General features: G+C 49.1%; 1 protein-coding gene across 3 annotated transcripts in view; it reads right to left on the reverse strand.

Annotated features, from left to right (window-relative positions):
- Itpkb (inositol-trisphosphate 3-kinase B) overlaps positions 1 to 16,915 on the reverse strand; it is a 94,859-nt gene that overhangs the window by 18,889 nt on the left and 59,055 nt on the right. The gene's annotated exons all lie outside the window — the stretch shown is intronic.

Here is a 16,915-nt window from a genome sequence, read left to right on the forward strand (position 1 = left end):
GCACCTTGTCACAAGACTGACCTTTCAGATGGGGGAGGCCTGGAGAGACCTGCCTTCCCCCTCCCTCCGCGTCAGAGGCTTTTCCCAGAAAGCCCTGGCTGACGCGCACTTGGGGAAGGCACATTTGACAAAGTGGACGGGGAAGGGTTCATTCTGTGTTAGACCTTCTGCTCCACTCTTGCAGAAGTCAAAGACAAACGTACTGAGTTCTCCATGTTTGGGAAAAATGCCATTTCCCCCTTCTCTTTCTTTTGGGCTTTCCATAAAAGCAGCTAGGGTTTCCCTAGTGATCAGTGTCTGCCCTCTCTGGGGAAAAGCCTGGTGCTTCTCCCAGGCCTTGTGGCCAACTTTGTTCATTGTGATCTCCTGGCAGAGGCCCCAGGAGGGTGGTGGGGTGCAGGCCCAGGCAGGTAGGGCACTCAATGCCCCTTCCCAGAGCCCGCTTAGAAACAGTGCCACAAAGGCCGGTGAGCTGTGCTCGGAGAGGATGGAGGGCGGGCATTGGGAAGGCAGGTAGCTCCGGCTACAAATAAGTCTGTGCTGGAGACTGATCGCCTCCCCCTTTAACAAACAATACTTTCAAACCAAGTGAAGATGCCTCACTTGGTTTGCACTGCCTGCCCACCCAGCCCAGATCTTGCACTGCCCCACAAGGGGGCAGCTTGGCGCCGTTGTTTTCAGAACTGTTGTGTCTTCACAGACAACAGGCACAGGGTGGGAATGACCCAGAGAGCTGAGGTGAGCCCAGGGAAGGCTGAGCATGCCTTATGTGAACTCTCTGGGATGACCTTTTTCAGGTCTTAAGAGTACGTGCACATACATCATGCTGTATCTTGAAGATGGGACCCAAGTCTAAACATGCAACTCCTTTTGTTTCATACACACCTCATAGCCCGAAGGTGATCTTACACAACATTTTTAGTGCACCTGTATTTGGAGTGTGACCTAGGCATGCTATTTCCCGGGTGTTGTGCCCCTGTGGATGTTTAGAACATTTCAGAATTTGGAACATTTGGGAACATCTGTATCTCCTTCAGAATCTGCTGCAAGCCTTCATTTGTGCCAATCCCCGGCTGCTGCAGGTGTGGAAGGCATCACTTTGCTGAGGGGCAGCTACTTGGTCAGGGTACTTACTCCTAGCAGTGATTCGGGGCAGAGGTAGGAAGCATTCCTGTAGCTCTCCAGCAGGCCCCTCCTGCTCAGTTGCCTTTTTCTGTTGCAACTCAAGGCTGAGTTTCTAGACCAAAGGCAGTAAACAGAACATTGCCGGGATGTTCCACCAGCCTCTCTCCTGCCCTCCCTATCATCCAGAACCCTGGGAAAAGGCCTTGGACACGGCTGGCCAGGGCAGGCCTACCCCAAGGAGTGCCATCGTGGCTCCCTAACTACCCACAGAGGGAGAGGGTCCCACTGTAGAGACAGGACCACTGTGGATACTCCCCTATAGTTACTCCACACTCCCACTCTCTTGCATGCCTGAGACCCTGCAGGGCATACCATCCTCCAGTCTCCAACCTGTCTCTCTCCAGGTTGTGCAGCCCCCTTATCTAAAATGCTTGAGACCGGAAAGATTTTGGATTTCGGGCTATTTTCTTCCCTTCCCATCCTGCTCTGGGACTCTGGGATGTCTTCCCTGGCAGCCATCATGTGCATCCAGGACACAAGGGACAGAGGCAGGGTGAGCTCCCACTAGAGACCATGCTCAGGCCACTCCTCTCCTCTAGCCTGACTTTTCCCCATCTGCCGCCAAGGGAGCCTTCGATCCTTGCAAACCAATCTGTGTTGTTGCCACCCAAGAACTGAGGTACCCCCATGTTCCCCAGCCTCCTCTATAGGTGGACCCAGCAATTGCTGGCTCTGGTGTGAAGGTCACCACTTGGCTTTTCCCCTCCTCCTCCTCCTCCTCCCAGAACTAAAAATAATGGCAGTGAAGAGGAGGAGGCAGCAGATAGGGAAATGCCTGACCACACAGAGCCTGGGCCTGCACCGGGAGCTGGCTCCCCTCGGCCTCTCTCAAGGCTGCAGCAGGGCTGAGAAGGAAGTAACAATTGTCGGAATCTGGGAGTGGCCGCCAGGAAGAGCACAGGGGGGGGCTCAGTCCTCTCCAGGACACTTCCTCATGGAAAAAGGCAGAGGACATTTAGCTTTCGTCTGGGAAAGGGAGCCAGGCACTGTGGCTGTCCCCACAACCCTCCCCAGCCCCCTCCCTCTCTGTCTCCCCAGAGATTTTATTTTTACTTTGGTAAATGCAAAAAAACAAGGCTCAGCTATGGAGGGTGGAAATTTACTGAGGGCCCTCACTGCGCTGAGTACCCTGCAGTCTTAGGGGTTGATCTCTCGGCTGAGAAGGGTGAGTGGGGTGCACTCCTAACACAGCTCCTAAGGAGAATTTCACAGCCTTAGGGGCCAGAGCGATTAATTCTTCCTTTCTGCCTAAGGCTCTGAAAAGGTAGGGCAGAGCCGCAAAACAGTAATTACCAGCTCATGTGTATTAAGGGCCTTTGACAGGCAGATGCAGCAATAAGTATTTCATACATACAATGAATGTATGCTGAGGTTATCTCAACTTGTCACGGAGGTGCTCTCAATGATCCCATTTTACAGATGTGAACACTGAGGCAAAGAGATTAGTCAATTTGCCCCAGGTTCTAGAGGTGGTTGGTGACAAGCCAAGCCTGTGGAGAGTCCCGGGTCTGCATCATTCTGCTGGCTGCTTGCTTTGTCATTTGTAACATGTAACTTTATAGCCAGATGACCTGGGACTCAGCTCCTGTTAGTCCTAGCTGATGGTCCTGGGCAAGTTTCCAGAACTTCCTGAGCTTCAGTTTTCTCCATCTCTGAAGAATGGAGATACCACCTGGGCTATACCATCGGCCAACAATAGGTTGTTCTCAAAGTTGAAATAGAACTTTGTCTGTGTGGGACCTGCTACAGACAGGAACACTCAGCCTCTCTAAAGTTCTGTTTGCTCTCTGAACTCCCAACAGCACAGGCCTGCAGAGATGAAACCCAGGAGAGGCAGCTCAAGGCTGGCTTGGCAGGTGTTGGCAGCAAGGCCTGCCATCCTTCTCATCCACCCCGCTACCAGTCCCATCTTTCCAGGAAGGGAGAGGGGGTGGGTGGGAGGGAAGGCCTCCCGGCCAGAGGAATGGCTTTGCCCTAGACACCTAAGCGCATCTGAGCACGTGTGAGTATTCACAGGGTGTTTAGATCCAGGAGCCGGGCAGAGAGGCCACAAGCGGGCAGTCCAGTCTCACCCCAAGCCAGGGCCCCCTGGGCTGCTCTGATCACCTACGCTGTTCCTGACGCAAAAGGCCACACAGCGGCGGGACACACGTTCTCTGGGCGGCCACATGTGCGTGCACACGGACTGCTTCGTCCTGGCTGGAAGATGACATTTAGAAAGCCAGGCATCTGAAAGGAAGCTCGCCACGGAAGGCGGAAGGAGCTCAAATGTCACCTTCCCTCTCCTTTCACAAGCAGCTTTCAGAAGGAGATCTCATTGGGAACCATGGCACTCCGGCACCACTCAGAGCCTCGGAGATGGAGAATCCTTCGGGAGACAAGCGCAAAAGCCGGAAGACACAGGTGAGCGCGCAGAAGGGACGAGAATTCCAACTCAAAGGCTGAGCGCTGGGAACTCCCACCTAAGGAATTTCTAACAAGGAAACTTTTGAGGAAGGGCTTACAGGCGGATCACACAGCTATATTTAGAAGATTATTTCCAAGCAAGACACACTGAAGCAATTCATATTTCTGAGAGATAGCGCCGAGTTGCCTGTGGCTAACGACACTCTGTAACATAGCGCAGACTTGCCGAGAACCAGAAGTCCCCAGCTGCCTTCCGAAGACACTTCAGCAGCCTGTCCCGGCAGAAGCTGATTTGCAGCTCCCAACTGGGCCATGAGTCACCCACTTTCCCTCTCTTGACTGGCTGTTCCCGGTCTCAGCTCAGCAGCCATGCTTCTGTTCACGTGTAGACTGCTGCAGGCACAGGAAATGGGTTGCCAAAGGCACACCAGTGAACCCCCAAGCATGAGCAAGATGCGTCACCCTCAGAACATGAGGCCCAGGTCATCCTGACGTCTGTGGGGATGTGTGACTTTCATAAACAGTCTGACTCACTCCCGTTCCTCCTGCATCTGTCAACTTGGGGCCCTGCTGGTGGCCGTGGGTGCTTACTTAGCCCTTTCTCCCCTGTGGTGTGAGAACCTGCAGAGCCAGCTCAGAGATAACATACTTGCCTCACTCTTTCAGAGGAGCAAACAGGGACATATTCTGCCTGTGTTAGTGTCCCCAAGGGGACATAACCGGGGATCAGGCTCAAGCCATTACCCCGGCGACCTGTTTGCCTGCTGAAGTAAGGAGGGATTGTCCCACTTAGTCCAGCAGGGACACCCACAGTCTTTCCATCACATCTTCCCTTAGGCTGCAGCCTTAACATTTGTTTGCTGAGATCCCATGAGGCATCTCAAGACCATTACACGGACAGGGAACAAAGTCTATAAATACAGCAGCAATGTCCGTATGTGTCACTACATTTTTCTACCCAAAGGACCTTTGCCCTTGGCCCACACAAGAGTCCCCTTCTTGACTGCATAGCTGACAGAAGGTTCCTGGTTCTCTTAGACTAGGGAAACACTGAAGGGTGTGAGTGAGTCATTAGAGACATCTGGAATGCAGAGGACAAGGAACAATAGCGACCTGAGAACCCCCCTCAGTCAAGGATCTCAAACCAGACCTCACTGTTCTTTGCAGACTGGGTGTAGCCCCCTCCCTGAGTCAGGACTGAAAGGCACGATGCCTTTGAGGGTCTAGGAAGAGAGGGTTGCCCTTGCCAGAATGTACCTGCTGCCTTCCTGGGCAGTGTGCTTGTCCCAGGGTGGGGTTGGCGTGTGCCACAGCTTACGAACTTTAGTCTGGATAGACCCTGAGAATGGCACAGGATGAACACAGTGTCCCAGGATGTCCATCCTCTCTCAGTGACCAGAGCCCTGTCTGGTAAGCTGGGCCCCGTCGAGGTCTCTGGGGAGAGCCCGTATTTAGGAACTGTAGCGTCTCTTCTAGGGAACAGACCCAGCTGGTTGATTTACTCCTCTTCACTTTTGATGTTATTATTAGGCACATCTGTCTCCGAGTGAAGTCACCAAGGAAAAACCCAAGCAGAGGAAAATATTTTCAAGTAGTAGGTCACTTCAATCTTCGGAAAAGGAAGCAAGTGGATAAACTAACTGCCAGAGGATTCCAGAATTCAGGATGACCAAAGAGGAAAATGGAAAGCATGTGTTCTGGGAACGGGGGACAGCTGAAGGCCGGCCAGCCAGCTAGCCACTCTCCCTGAAGCTCAAAGATCCAGGAGAAGATCCTTTTAGTGACGAATGACCAGTTGATAAGAGACAGAGCTTCCTCACTCGTGGCCATCAGACTTAACCTTGGTCAGCTATGATTTTCCCTTTTTCCTAAATTAGTTGCCAAAATTCGAAAATCACATTTCATATGAAAGTCCAATGCCTCTTGCACACACTGAGACTGCAGTCCTGGCAGCTTGGGACTGAAGAGTGGCCACTTGGGATGAGGTCCTAGTTTTAACCTGTCAATCACTAGCCTGGTGTCTGGCAGCATCTGTGTTAAGAGGCAACCGAACGTGAATACCCCAAAGAAAGCACCCAGCCCCAGCCCTCAAACATGGCCATGGACTCTTTCTCCATCTGCAAACAGATGAAAAGGATGGACCACATGTAGCTCTCATCTACAGGGAGGATGAGGAAGGCAGAGCAAAGAAGCGTTGGAGGAACCGAGAACGTGTCGTGAGCTGGGTGACATGTGGCCACATGGGTACAAAGACTAAGACACATCCAGAGCCAGGGAGGGGACAGGGGGAGAAACACACCAGAAGCCTCAGAGGTCACCTAGGAGGGCAGAAGCTGAGGTTTTGGAACTTGCCGAGTACACCTAGTACCCGGGTTAGGCACCCAGTCCCACTGCTTTCCTGGGCCTGGGGCCATGACACCGGATCCCACTCATTCTGTGTGTGTCTATGTCTTATATGAAGCCCGGCCTCTCCAAACCCTCATAGACAGAGACCAAGCTCTGTCTGGGGACTCTCCTGGGTTCCTACCCTCCATGCCCTCTCTCCCTGCAAAACTGACCTATTCATGTTTGCCTGCTGGGCCTGGGCGTAGAGATGAAGACACTAGCCTGTCTGCTGGCAGTCACCTGCCTCACCTAGAGGACAATGACTTATCGTTTAAATGATGCTTCTCAGCTCCTCCTCTTTGCACTTTCCCAGGTCCTGTCTACTCCCCACTGTGCCCCTGAATGGCTTCTCCTTTGCAGGGTTATTCCTCCATGCCTCACACAGCCCACATCCTTTTTTTCTGCCTGCTTAGAGGTCTGGTTATATTCTGAGTATCACTCCTTACAGAAACCATTCCTGAGGGCAGGACCCCAGACCCTAGCAGCACACTTCCTGCCCGGAGCTGGGAGCTAATGATACATATTGAACTAAGTAGCCATGGGCCTCCCGAGCCCTAGATCCTGGCTGAGAGGACAGGAAAGAAATCTCACTCAGTTTCTACAGCCATGACTGAAAATGTCTGGCTGGATGCAAGCTGAGATTTCTAGACCAGAAGGATGCCTCCTGCACTCCTGGGGGCCAAGAACAAGGGGAAAAGCTCCCAACTCCACTCTACTCTAGCTCCACCTTCACTCACGTGGCATGAGGTGGCCGCACGGGCGTAGAGATTAAGACACTAGCCTAGCCCCTAGGGACAGCGGTGGACAAAAGCCAAGGATTAATTTGGAAGACCCAAGCCCCATCAGACCATCTGCATTTTCTGACCTCAGTGCTGTTCCTGGCTGCTGACAACAAGGCTGGGGCTACTTTCTCCCATAGACCCGGGCCAGGGCGGGCCAGGGCCAGGCAAATGAGAAAGGGAGATCCACAAAGGTGAACATCAAGGCAGGCAGAGCTAGACAGAAAGGTATCCCAGGCTAGGAAGGGGACTTATTTCTAGAGACACAGCTCCACAGCAAGACCTGTGTAGACACTCGTCCCCTATGCCATCTACTCTTAGCCTGCACTACCTTCCTCTAGGAGGTTTTAGAAAGATCCATGCCAAGTGAGAACAGATCTACCGGGCTTGCTCCATGTCCAGCCAGCCCCTTTCTGGCAGTGACAGCCTTGCTACCTCCCTTCTGTCCTAGGTAGGAGTCCAGTGGCCCTGGTTTGTCATCCCTACTGTCTGCTCTTATTTACCCAGCATATCCAATACCGTATCCACTATGGGTGCCCTGCTGCGTTCTGGCTTCAGGCTTAAGCCCAGGGAGTACGGAACGAAGAGGGATAAGCACGGGCCTGGTAACCCAAACAGCAGAGGATGCCAAGCAGCTTTATAAAGGAAGGCACAGTCACGGGCTACCGATAAGGGAGGCATTACTTGGGGAGGAAGGGGGAATAAATGAAGGGAGTTTCCGGGAAAGATGGCCTTTCTTTAAGAGCTGTGGAAGGAAAGCAGAACATGGGTCAGAGGGAAGGAAGAAGGAAAGTGAGTTTCGGGCTTGCAGAAAGCATGAGCAAAAGTGGAGAAGCAGAAGGGCTCACACAGAACCATAAACAGTGCAGTGCCATGGGACGGAGAGGGTTAAACCGCAGGGACCGTACAATGCAGAATTCAACAGATTCCAACCCACATCCCAACCTTCGGTCCAACTCTCAAACATTGTGTCAGGCTTAAGTCTTTTTTCTTCCCAACACCAGGATTCAAACCTAGTGCAGTGTGGCACATATCTACAACTGAGCTCTACACCCCTAACCACAGACTTTTAATAACACACACAAGCATCAAATCCACACAGAGATGCCTCTCGTCCCTCACAAGTATCATATTCTACATGGAAGCTCGTTCAGAGAACTCTGGTTATAAAGCCAGCCCCAGACTTACACAGAGGGAACTCCCTAGGTTTCATGAGAGACTTTCCGGCATTCTCCATCAGCTGAGCGCACTGTGAGCCAGCTTCTTCCCAGACCCTATGTGATTGCATGTTCCTGAGCGTAGTGCTCAGTCTAGAAGTTAAGTCTGGAAGCACAGTTGTTGTAAAGGCATGGAAACAGAGCCCCATCGCCTCCATCCCGCCATCTGAGGGGAACCACTTAGGGTTTTGATTTGTGTTTAAAGCGTGGTAACAGTGGTTAGGGACATGTCTGAGTGGGTGAAGTGTTTGCAATGCAGGCATGGGATTCTGGGTTTGGATCTCTGGGCCCCATGTAAAAGTCAAGGGCAGAAGCAAGTGCCGAGGGACAGCAGTGGACACCAGAGCTCAGTGGTCAATCAGTCCAGCCAAAACAGCATGCCCCAGCTTCGCTGAGATCCTGTCTCAGAGACTAAGGTGGAAAAGCAAATGGAGAAGACACCCCAACTTCAGCTTCTTGCTTCTACCCATGCACACACTGGCACACCCCCCACATCCACAGGCACACAGTACACACAAAAACCATATCAATAGCATAGACATTCGATCATCCTGACGAACTGAGGCTAAGAAAGGTACTCCAGTTTTTGGAATTCACTGTGATGGGATTTTCATGAGTTTAGGCTAGGCTTTTTTCATCTAGTCAGGCATCTGTTGCTTCAAGTGAAAAAAAAAAGTTCTGAAATGATCATGAGCTCAGAGAAAAGCAAGATCAACAACAGACAAAGAAGATCTATTTTCGTGAAATCTGATACATTTACAGAAGTCTTGGCAACAAAAATTATAGTGTTCCTTTTGTTACCACTACAAACCAATGTGTAAGTAAGTATCCCCAGTAAAGATAAGGTAATTAGCAAGTGTTTAACACATTAATAACTCTGCCTTTTAAAAATGAGCATGATCAGCTACATAAAATTCATTAGCAGAAGTTTCACTTTCCTCTTACAATTTATTTGTCCTTTAATTGCTGAAGATAATTTTTGTCATTACAGAGATAAGGAATTGGGTGCCTTTTATTGTTGTTGTTTTTTTGAGACAGGGTTTTTGTGTGTGGTCCTGGCTGTCCTGGAACTTGCTCTGTAGACCAGGCTGGCTTCGAACTCACAGAGATCTGCCTGCCTCTGCCTCCCGAGTGCTGGGATTAAAGTTGTGTGCCGCCACTGCCTGGCTGTGTTGTTCTTTTTTAATCTGCTTCTGGAGCCAGATAAGCTAGAAACAGCGCTGGCCACTTCTGATGAGAAAGTTAGAGAAAGAGGCAAGTCATCTGGAATAGCAAAAATCATCTAAGGCCCCGCCACCATGCCGAGGAATTTGGACTGCCGTCTGTAAGTGACACTGAAAATGGCCAAGAATTCTGACTCTTCAAAATGTAAAACTGCCCAAGGAAACTGTCAAAAGGAAAAGTCAAATAAGTTGGAGAAAAACTTGTATAAAACACATTATGGTTGAAGACAACAGATTTTGAATATAAAGGACTCAAACAAAACGGCAGGGTGTTAACAAACAACCTAGCAACATATGTATAATCCAACACACACACACACACACACACACACACGCACGCACGCACGCACGCACGCACACAATGAAAACAATATACCGTCTGTCTATCAAATCGTGCAAAGGTTAAAAAATAATAAAGATGAACTCTGCAAACAAGACTGTAGAGGATCACAGGCCGACACACTGTTGAGATGTGCTCCCAAAATGCACGTGATCTTCTGGAAAAAACAGACCAGGAATATGTTTCTAGGGCTCTAAAAATGTCTCAACCTTTCATTCACTTATTTTTACCTCTGGAAATCTACTTAAGGAAACACTCTAAAATATGGAAAAAGTTACAAGCACAAAAATGTTAATGAAGCCATTGTTTCTAATAACAATAGTATTGAAAATAACCCAGCATCCAACAATGGAGGAATGATTAAATAACTGTGGGGTACATCCGCACAGGATTTAATTGATCATTGACCCAACTGATCATTTGGTCCTCAGCTATAAAGACTAAAAAGCTACATGAAAGTTCTTCCTATAACATTAAGCTGATGGGAGGCAGGAAGGACATAAAAATGTGCATAATTTGTTTCTTTTTGCAGGGTTGACAATCACATCCAGGGTCTTAGTTATGTCAGAGACATGCTCTACCACTGAACTACATGCCTCACCCCCAAATGGACTTTAAAAGGCTGCAGAGAAATATAGCCATTGGTAAGTACCCATTTCTGCACTGTGATCTTACACTGACCCCAACAGACTCTCTGACCCTTTGCTCTGATTTCTATTTCTTATATTCTATTGTACTGCATGCAAATAAGCTGTCAGGCTTCCTCATACCATTCCTGAGTAAGACGGAAGATAAACCGACAGATTAATAAGCAGCAAAAGCCAGGTATGGCGACACTGTAAGTTTGAGGGCAGCCTGGTCTAGACAATGAGTTGCAGGCCAGCCGGGGTGTCAGAGTGAGACCCTGCCTCAAATCATCATCAACAGAGTCTGTGTCTACTTATGATGGCAGCACCACAATGACCCACTTTATTTTTATTCATGTGCACGGATGCTTTTCCTGTGTGTATGCATGCACACTGTGTGCGTCCCTGGTGCTCTTGGAAGTCAGAAGGTACTAGGTCGCTTGGAACTGGAGTTACATATGGTTATGAGCTGTCATGTTGATGCTGAGAACTGAGCCTGGGTCCTCAGCAAAAACAGAAAGTGCTCTTAACCAGTAAGCCATCGCTCTGCCCCTGCCTTCTTTTAATTTATTTAAAGTTTCTATACAGCTTACTTTTTTTACAATTATATATATATACATATATATGTATGTATATATGTATGTTTACACACACACACACACACACACACACACACACACACACACACACACACGAGAGAGAGAGAGAGAGAGAGAGAGAGAGAGAGAGAGAGAGAGAGAGATCACGTGAGCAGGCTGCAGCACTAGCTTACCCAGCTCTTTCATGTCTCTTCCTGTGTCTGGCCTGAGAACACAGTCCCCTCCAACAGGGCCCTTCCTCTGAGAGACACACAGATTTCCTTTCCCTCTATCTTGGTCCCACAAGGTCAAGACCAACCCTGTTCCCTGCATAGGATGGCTGTTCTGTGAGGACTCCAGGGAACTGCAGAAGCCTAGGAACATTAAAGAGGGGCCAATTTGATGGCAGACGGATATAATAGTTTGGTGGGGGCCTTCCTAGTATTAAAATCTGAGCCAGGAGGATAGAGAAATGGCTGAGCAGTTAAGAGCACTTGTTGCTCTTGCAGAGGACTTGGGTTCAGATCCCAGCACCCCCATGGAGACTCATACCATCTGTAATTCCAGTTCCAGGGACTCTGATGCTTCCTTTCCACCTTGAGGACTCCAGACACACAGACATTGTGCACAGACATACACGCAGACAAAACCCTCATAGACATTAAAAAATAAATCTTAAAAAACAAAATCAGTGAGGACAGTAGTGGAGATGACACCTCTTGAGGAGAACTTTCCACAAAGAGCAGATGAACCCACTGGGAGCAGATGAACCCACTGGGAGCAGGGACCATGGCCTCAAACACGCTACAGATATGATGCCTCATAGCAGCCCTCAATACAAGTCACTGCTAACAGATTCGTTCATTTATTGTTGAAAAACACTTAGAGTGTGCTAATGTTCTAGGTGTATGTACCTGGAAGCAGCTTGAATTCTAGGTGGAAAGAGACCATAGAGATAAATATTGTGCTGGGTGCTGGCGAGCGTTCTGAAGATTGCTAAAGGCAGGTGTGGGGACAGGGCTGGCCAGAGGGCAGCGGGGGTGGTCTCTGCAGCCTGTTTTCTGCAGGGATCGTGGGGCTGGGCCATGCCTGGGCAGAAGGAAAGACACTGCCGGTAAAGGCAGCAGGTTTGAGCAGATGTCCTGAAGTTGGGCATGCTGGGACAGTGTGTGGAGAGTGGAACGGAACCAGGTTGGACCCTACAGAGATTTTCAGGCTGTTCTTAAGATGTGGGCTTTTTACAGGGTGGGAAGCTTCCATACATTTTAAGCAAGGGGGTCTTCTAAACTGCACTGGTTTTTGTAGAGTGGACCCGGGAAAAGCAGATGAGAAAGGGTGAAGGTAACAAAGGTCAACTCTGAGGGGGCTGTAATTGTCTAAGAGAGAGGGGACTATGTATACATACAAATACATACACATATGCATATGCATACGCATACACATATGCATATACACATACATACACATGTGTTTTGAGACCTCCCTTTCTCCACTGTAAGCTAACTAAGAATGTCTTTCAGTGTGTGTGCAGGGCCCCAGCTCCTTTGAAGTTCCACTCCACCAGGAGGTCCGGTCTCTATTGAGACAAGGTTCCTGCCATCAGCAGGGCAAGGGACATACCTCTTTGCACTAGAAAAAAGAATCAACAGCATGGCAACACCATACCAGGTGCACAGGGATGAGTCTGGGTCTTGCCTTAGGAGAGGGGACCTGGATGATGGGTCCCAGGCTCACCTGGTTGATGTGACAACCTCATCGTTTCTTGACAGCAGCTCCCAGGGCAGCTGTGATCTTGAACAGATCTGGAGGGACCTGTACTTGGCTCTTATACCCTAATTCTAGTCATTAGAAACAAAATGAAAAACAAAAAAACCTGTCACACCGAGAATTGTGGCCCTTCAAAGCCATCATCCTGCTAGCATGTATCAAGAATACAATGACATTCTTCTACTGAGTCCAGTTTAAAACAGATGAACTGGATCATGGTTCAAAAATTCTATCCTGCTTAGGAGTAGAGACGATTTAAAGAGTTAGTACAAGGAACCTGTTGGGCTAAAGACAACCACAGCAACCAGGTAGTGGAACCAAAAACTAGTCTAGCCAAGCACTAACCTGTTGTCAAAGTGATATTGAGAAACTATACAACGTTGAGAAGTTTCTTGGACTTGTACACAATTATTTGTGTTCTCACCTATAATGAGATCCTTGGAAATTCTGCAGATGTATGGAAGCCTCTGGACACAGAATAGAGTGTATGAAACAGATACAGTATCAATGCATTCTGAAGACAGAGCAGCATCAACATAAAATACACACTTACATGGAAGAATGACACAGGGTCAGACATAGTATCTTCTTGTGATGGTGATATTGGTTATCAACTTAACCTAAGAGACAAACCTCTGGGCGTGTCTATGAGGAAGCTCATAAATTGGGTTAACTGAATTGAGAAGACCCATCCCAAATGTGGGGAGTACACCACACCATGGGCTGGGGTTCCATACTGAATAAAAAGAAGGACAGATGAGCACGAGCATTCATCCCCTCTGCTTTGTGACTGTGGCTGGAAGGTGACCAACTGTCTCCCTCTCCGGCTGCCATGACCTCCCTACCCTTGAACTGTGAGCCAAAGAAAACCTTCTCTTCCTTAAGCTGCTTTCCTGAGGCATTTTGCCACATCAATGAGAAAGTAGCTAATCCACTATCAGTATAGATGCATGCTGTAGAATAGATATCGTACGTAGTGTGTACATGTATCTATAGTATAGGTGCATATACTACTGTACTATATACATCAACATACACACACACACACACACACACACACACACACACGCACGCACGCATGCACGCACGCGACGTAGTGTGTACATGTATCTATAGTATAGGTGCATATACTACTGTACTATATACATATACATCAACATACACACACTCACACACACACACACACACACGCACGCACGCACGCACACACACACACATGCACGCACGCGTGTGCTATTTACATTTCTTGGCCTTTCCGCTCTATTTTCTACCCATCCAGAGTAGGAAGCATGATGAGCATAGATGTCTATATCTGAATGTCTTGCAAATGTCTCAGACAGCAGAGAGCTAGAGGAAACTCTCAAGTATTCCTCAGAGAGATCTTGGCCAAGGAGGCTTCTTGCCTCTCAGGTTCACTGTTCTACTGAACAGTGAGTAAAGGTTAAGCAAACACAAAGGCTGTCTTGACGTGTTTCCTCTTTTTTGGCTCAGTGACAGCATGTTTAGGGGCTGGGCTGGGGATGCTTTATAGCCGTATATGCCCCCAGCGCCTCCATTTTCCACTTGATTTCAGTTGTTCAGGGGTGATTAGCTTCACCCCACCCCTGTTTTCAGTGACAGAATTTCTCAGGCTTGAAGGCTTTGAGAAACTAGGGTGGGTTTCAGAGAGGCTCTCCTCATCCCACACCAGCAAGTGACTTTGAAAGCACTAGTATCTAAATATCTAAAACTAACGACTCCTTCAGGCTCTCAGCCGCCCTCTCCTGGCATCCCACCTCTTTGCCATCCTTCCTTGTCTCCTTTTGCTCAGTAGCTGCCCACTGAGTGTGGCTCTGCTCCCATTCCGCGTTCAGAACAGCCATTGTAGTGTCTGTTCTGGTTCATTCCTGAGGATGCGACAGGCCTGTGACCTTCCTATTTACCCACACGCGTGTGGCTGCAGTGTCCCTCAATAGCTAAGGACCCTGCGTCACCACTGTGGTGACTCCTGCTTGTTCCCTCTCTACAGAGCTCAGGAGAACTGCACTTCGGGTTTGCTGTTCCAAGGCCAAGGGACTGTCAAGACTATGCCAGAGGAGCCTTGTCCTTTAGAGAACCTGAAATGTATGTGCTTAATGACACAAGCTTTAAAAAAAAAGGAAGCCGGGGAGCTCTCTGCAGCAGCTCATGCTCCACCCGCCCCCTGGGTGCTGAGGAGGAAGTGGCTGCTGTAACCCCAAGGGGAAATACTTGCTTGACACAGGAAAATGGAACGCTTAGCACTTTCCATCAGCAGCCTGAGAGCAGTAGCCACACCTGGAAAGACTTGCACCAGAGCTCCCCCCGCCACCCCACAGTCACCCCAACCCCAGGCATGGACTGGATTACAGACACATACAAGTTCACTTTTTTTTTTCCTCTTTCAGAAACACTTCAGCTCGGGGAGAGCACTCATTGTGACTTCCCTTACCATTGGCAAGGAATGGCCAGGAGCCTCCCGGGAACTGTGGGGAGGAGGAAGGGAGGAGGCTGGGTGGTGTCCTTGAGAGAACACTGAACAAGAGGTAGGTAAGCTGAGCTCCAGGGCCTGCCTGGCCATCCCTAACCATGGAACTCTGGGAGAACTAGTTGTTCTTGGCACCTACTTCCTCTGTACCCAGGGGAATCATCACTGGTGGGCTTATATGTTCATGTTGCTGTAAGAACCATACAGGGTGGCAAACAGATGGCGCTCTTGGGGCCTATACCTACTGGGTGTCAACTCTCACACCTTAAACTCTGTCCAAGTCCTGACGTGGCTCCCAAACGCTTCCCCTCAGCTCCTCTCCACTCCAGCCTCAGTCACCCCGAACCCCATCTGCAGTTGTACCCATACTTCTGCAGAGTTTTGCTAGAGTATCCTATGGTGTCAAGAACAGCAAGTCCAGTACCAGAGATGGGAGGAGCCTGAGCCCCAGCGCTCCACTCCCACATTCTCTACATCCAAAGGCAGCCTTCATCCTCAACGACTAATTTGCCTGCTCGAAGGGTCAGTGGCCCCAATTTTCCATGTAGTAAAATGAACATCTGGTTGCAGTGTGGTGCCTTATGCAGAGCCTTCTAACTCAGAATTCCCTGCAGGGTGATTCCGACGGTTAAAGCAATCCAGAAAGCGTAATCACAGACACCCCATCCTACCTCATTTCCCTTTAGCTCTGTACAGGCTAGGCCTGGCACAGCAGGTCAGCCATCTTGGTTTCAATATTACTTAAAAATTCTAAGGAAACAAAAAGTGGCAGTTTGTATAAACCACTGCCCACAGGCCCTGATACTCACAGGATGCTTCTCAGTTCTTTCAATACACTCGTTCAAAGGGATCTTAGGTCTGGGTCACCACCCTGCTGCTTCAGCTGGAAGTGCAGCACTATGGCCCTTCCCACATGCTCCCCCTGCTTGGTGACCTTGAGAAACAGCTCAACCTTTCTGACAACCTTGGCTTCCTCATCTGCAAAAGAGGGATAACAGACAAGCCCTGCCCCAATCCCAGGATATTATGGTAACGGAGTGGGAAAACAGATGTGAAAGTGCTTTACAAACCACAAGACATGCTCCAAATTCAAGTCACCAAGATCTAGAAAATAGTCTTGAGAAGAGTCCAGAAACCTGGGAGTATTTTATTCTGATTTGTTAAGGGATTTATAACATACCTTGACTTAAAAGGAATTTAGGGTGCTGGGCGTAACGGCGCTCCTCTGTAATCTTAGCATTCAGAAGGCTGATACAGGAAGATGGTGGATAGAGGCCAGCTTGGTCTACAATGAGACTCCATCTCAAAAAAGCCAAAGGGGGAGGGGTGGAGAAGCCAGTGTAGGTGCCCAGAAGTATCCTTGATTTCTAAACCAGCATCTCCAAGCATGGCACATAAATAGCCTGTTGATTCAGGAAGCCTTAAGCATAACATGAAGACAGAGCTCTTTCCCTTGTCTCTTTTTGCTTATTTTGGGTTTTGAGCCCTGAAAAGAACATGGACAACCTTACCATACTGCCTTTTAGTTGAGAATTAAAGGTCGTCTCCTAGAATCCTCTTCCCACCCTGGCAACTGGCTCTGTAGTCAGCAATATACCCGCTCCAGCTGGGTGCTGGGGTGGAAGCCTAGAGCTATGTCAAATGCTGTTTAGCCAAGATCTTAAGGACAAAGACATCCCCATCCACTTTCCCTCGGGTGGTGTGACCCCCCCAGGAAGGAGACAGAAAGAGTTTCCAGGACACACAAAGACTTATTCTGCTCACAAGGGTATTTACCAACCCAGCCCACTAGACTGTGCCAGGATTGGCGTGAAAGAACAGAGTTGGGACACCTCTGCCTCAGCTCCTGGCAGATGTGCCCTTCTCTATTATTAGCAACCCAGGCAAGATGCCATCGGCTTGGGGACACCCCTTTGTGTCAAGG

The sequence above is a fragment of the Onychomys torridus genome, chromosome 11 (genome assembly GCF_903995425.1).
Source record: "Onychomys torridus chromosome 11, mOncTor1.1, whole genome shotgun sequence".
NCBI lineage: Eukaryota > Metazoa > Chordata > Mammalia > Rodentia > Cricetidae > Onychomys > Onychomys torridus.